This window comes from Centroberyx affinis, unplaced genomic scaffold (genome assembly GCF_046629955.1).
Source record: "Centroberyx affinis isolate AG114_WGS23_722 - 3 ecotype Tasmania unplaced genomic scaffold, CSIRO-AGI_Caff_v1 ptg007422l_1, whole genome shotgun sequence".
NCBI classification, from domain to species: domain Eukaryota; kingdom Metazoa; phylum Chordata; class Actinopteri; order Beryciformes; family Berycidae; genus Centroberyx; species Centroberyx affinis.
Window position 1 is genome coordinate 12,501 of NW_027283745.1, and position 4,261 is coordinate 16,761.

The 4,261-nt window shown below is 38.9% G+C and overlaps 1 protein-coding gene across 1 annotated transcript in view; it reads left to right on the plus strand.

The window, feature by feature from the left end:
- The window catches only part of LOC139639574 (protein phosphatase 1 regulatory subunit 14A-like), an 8,428-nt gene extending 6,724 nt beyond the window's left edge, over positions 1-1,704 (plus strand). The window contains exon 4 of the mRNA XM_071513698.1: positions 1-1,704. This exon is cut by the window's left edge and continues 649 nt beyond it. The gene's annotated coding sequence lies outside the window, so the exon portion shown is untranslated.
- Positions 1,705-4,261: the final 2,557 nt, after the last annotated feature.

A 4,261-nucleotide genomic window follows, 5' to 3' on the forward strand; every position in this document is an offset into this window, starting at 1 on the left:
AGTCTGGAACTCCTCCCAGCTGCATGGAGATACTGCAATAAGAAACAAACTTACCCTGTCCTACCCTGTAGCTCCACCAAGCTGTGTATCTACCCCAACCAGGAGGTTCTGCACTGAAAACCAAATATACCCCCATTTTATCCCCACAAAGAGGGAGGTGGTACATTGCAAAACAAACATACCCAAAACTACTCTTGTATAAACATCTATCCCAACCATCGATGCTCCACCAACCAGGGAGATGCTGCATGAAGAAACAAACATACCCAACATAATCTTGGCTTCTGTCACTACCCAGATACTTATCCACCCCACCCGCCAGAGCTCAGCTGAACAGGAGGCGCTGTAATAGAAAACAAGCATACCTAACTGAATCCTCACCTTCAGTCTCATATCCGCTCTCAGTCAACAGGGAGGTGCTGTAGTGAAAAACAAACGTACCCAACCTAATCCTAGTCTGTAACCCCACACACCCACCCTGTGTACCAGAGGGAGGACTGATCTGAAAAACAAACATACTCTGTGTAATCCTTCGGCTGTAACCCCACCAGAACAGGGAGGTGCTGCACAGACAAACAAACACACCTTAACATTAACCTGGCCTAAAATGGAGGTGCTGAGCTGCGAAACAAGCACACCCCGTGTTCATCCTGTACCACTGAGCTGCACATCTACCCGACTGGTAGAGCTCCACCCACAGGGAAGCCCTGCACTGAAAAACAAACACACCCAGAGTCATCCTGGACGTTTACCCCGCCCACCCAAACACTTTCCTGCCTGTAACCGCGTCCGGTCAGGTGACCCCGCCCGCCGCTTTCAGTATGAGACACAGTGTGTATGAAGAGTTTCCTTCCAAAATAACATCTACATCTTTATTGATGAGAGTTTTAAATCATTCATTATCACAAATTATTCTTGAAATTATGAGCAAACTCAAACATTTTGATGATAAAATCGGTTGTGTTTTTGAAATATTGGCCGATAAACATCAGGTAGTTTTTGTTTTCTTCATAGAAAATACACACAGTCTTGTTTGGTAATGAAACTCCTCATGTGCTGAGTTATTAAACACAGATGGTTGTTATAGAGGGACGGGATTTTTCTGTTCTCTCACAATTGTTTTTTTTTTCTTTTCGGACACAAAACTCCCATTGATCTCTAATGGGAGGTGCAGTGTGTTGCTCATGCTCCTGCAGCAGCTGTGAGTCGACGTCCTCAGGCCGGGTCAGACCTGATGTCAGGCACAGCAGGGACTCTGTTGGTTTGAAGGTTTTCCCGGTGGATTTTATGGGTAATATTTGAAGAAATCACTTCAGGGAGGAAGCGGGTAAACTTCTCCGCTGTCCTCTTAGGGATGAGCAGATTGTGTTTCAGTGTTCAGGATGGAAAAGAAGAAAAACCTCCCACACACACACACACACACACACGGTCCTGTACACTTACATAGGAGACTTTATTAATAAAAAGACCTTCGTCAGGTTGGAAGGGGGAAGTTACCAGCAGCCAATTCATGAATCAACTCATCAATTCCGGTTCAACTGAGGAATTGGAATTTGAAAAAACTACAGGAAACAGAATTGGAATTGAATTGGAATTTCAGGAAGTTGAATTTAATTCAGTTAAATTCTGTGAAATTCCATGTTTTTTTTTCTTCCCACATATCTGAGATTCCACATAGTGTTATAGGTAACACTTTACAATAAGGGTCACTAAGTTAATTAACAGTTAACTAATGTGTCTGGTAATCATTTACTAATGGTGTTCATGTTAACTAAGGTATTAATGTATACATTATTTAATAGTCATCTTTATAAACCAAATCATGTATAAATTAATACCTTAGTTAACATGAACACCATTAGTAAATTACACATTAGTTAACTGTTAATTAAGGGTTAGTTAATGCTTATTAAACATTAACTAACCCTTAACTTAGTGATCCTTATTGTAAAGTGTTACCGTTTTATATATTATCAATACTGAATATCATAAACTGTTAAAGGAACCTTTCAGCCGGTATTTGATGCAGAACATGTGATGGTAATCCAGACATTATGACTGAATGTGTTTGATGTTTCATTTGTTTCATGTTTGATTCATAATGTTTAGAGTCGAGACAAACTCTCTTAGAAGTGGAATTTCATGAATTCAGTTCTGCTTCCTGTCATTCCAGTTCAGTTCACATTCTGCTTCCTCACAGCTGGGAGACTTTCACACTCACCCTGCAGGAGCTCAGCTGAGTTTAACATGAATTCTCTGTTCAGTTCATGAGTGGATTCGACTCTGGAAACTACAGATAACCTTCATTTGGAGTCCTGTTCTATTCTAAACATCTAGTCGACTGGTTAAACTGTGAAAGTGTCTGGTGAGCAGAGGCGGGGACTCGAGTCCCAGTTTGAACAGCCTGAGACTCGACTTGATGCATGAAGAGAAGACTTGAGACTTGACTTGACTTGGGTTCTGGTGACTTGGGACTTGACTCTGACTTGTACTCTGATGACTTGAAAAGGTTTCTAAAGTCTTGACTTGAGATCTTGTGTTTGTGTAAATGACTTAGATTGAAAGTGATGAGATTTGTTCCAGCAGACGACTGAATTTAAATTCTGTTTTCTGAATTTGTATGGAATGATTGAATTTATTGAAGTTGAAAGTTATAGAAATCAAACTCATGATGCTCTTACCAAGTTTTTATCCTATTAAAACCATATTGCATTGAAAAGTCCTAGATATTTAGTTTTCTTTAAGATATTAAATTGATACTGGACTCTTGATTTGTTCTGACTTGACTTGCTGTTCTACATTTAGACTTGAGACTTGACTTGGACCTCAAGACTTGAGACTGACTTGGGACTCGAGCAGAGTTGACTTGAGTTAGTTATTCTACAGGTAACTAACTCTGATTCAGAGTCTGTTCTGCTGTGAACCAGACTGTGTGGTGAAACAGTTAAAGTGTGAAACAGTGTTTTCCCTGCTGACCTGGTTTCAGAGTCGGACCACACCAAAGCCTATTTACAGTGTAAACATCTGATATCAGATCAGTTTGCATGACGCTCCTTCACACTGCTGCAGCGTGGTGTTCACACACACACACACACACACACACACACACACACAGATAACACAAGCTGTAACTGCCTGTTGAAGTTTACACATTTTTCAGCAGTTCTTGTTATTTTACAGCTGTCATCAAACAGGCACACGTCTTTTTTAAGAGTGCAGATCCGTTCTTTATTTGTGTATCACTTTATTCTCTCGTTTTCTCCCGTTTCAAATGAGACATTAACCACAGTTCATTCATACACACAAACTGATTCACTCCCTCTCCTCTTACTCCCTTATATAATACATCACATAACATAACGCAGTACACACACACACACACACACACACACACACACACACCCTCCTGCTGTACAGTGTTTCTCGGCCCTCAGGAACCTTCTCTGCTTGTTTTGTAATCCTGGTTTTCCTTGTTTGTATATTTGTCTGTTGATGCCTTGTATTGTTTGTACATGATTTGGAATAAATCTTTGGATTTGAAACGATTTGAACGTTTGTCTTTCTGACATTAAAAACTCAACAAAGGAAAAGTTTTTTATTCCTCTTACAAAACGACTGCTGACACGAAAATGAAGCTCATCATGAGTTCAGCTTAGAGAGGAAACAATCCAGGTTTTTCCTGTCCCATATCACCAACAGACCATAATATATCTGTGTTAAAACTCACTTTTCTTTTTTTTTACTAGAATAGAATATAATAGAATAGAAAAACTTCAGTGTCTTCGTTGAGGAAATATGTTTTGCAGCTTAAACAGCAGGCAACATTTATTTCAACATGGTAAAAGTAGAATCACTATCACAATATTAAAATAAAACGCATACTGTGCAGTAATGATACAGTTTCAGAGGTTACACTCATGATCGTCAAAGAAACAATATTTCAACAACAGATGAATCCTCCAAAAGTCAGATATGATGTTAATAAACTGAGGAAACACTGAAACAGATAGATAGATAGATAGATAGATAGATAGATAGATAGATAGATAGATAGATAGATAGAAAACTTTATTGATCCCAGAAGGGAAATTGAGTCTTCATAGCAGCCAAGACACACAGTTGACAAAATACATTACAAAATACAACAGATAAGAACACGAGAGGCTATGTTGGCTAAAAAGCAACTGACTGGATGAATAAATAAAGATATAAATATATAAATACTTGACAAGTTAAATAATAAAAAATAAAAGAATAATAA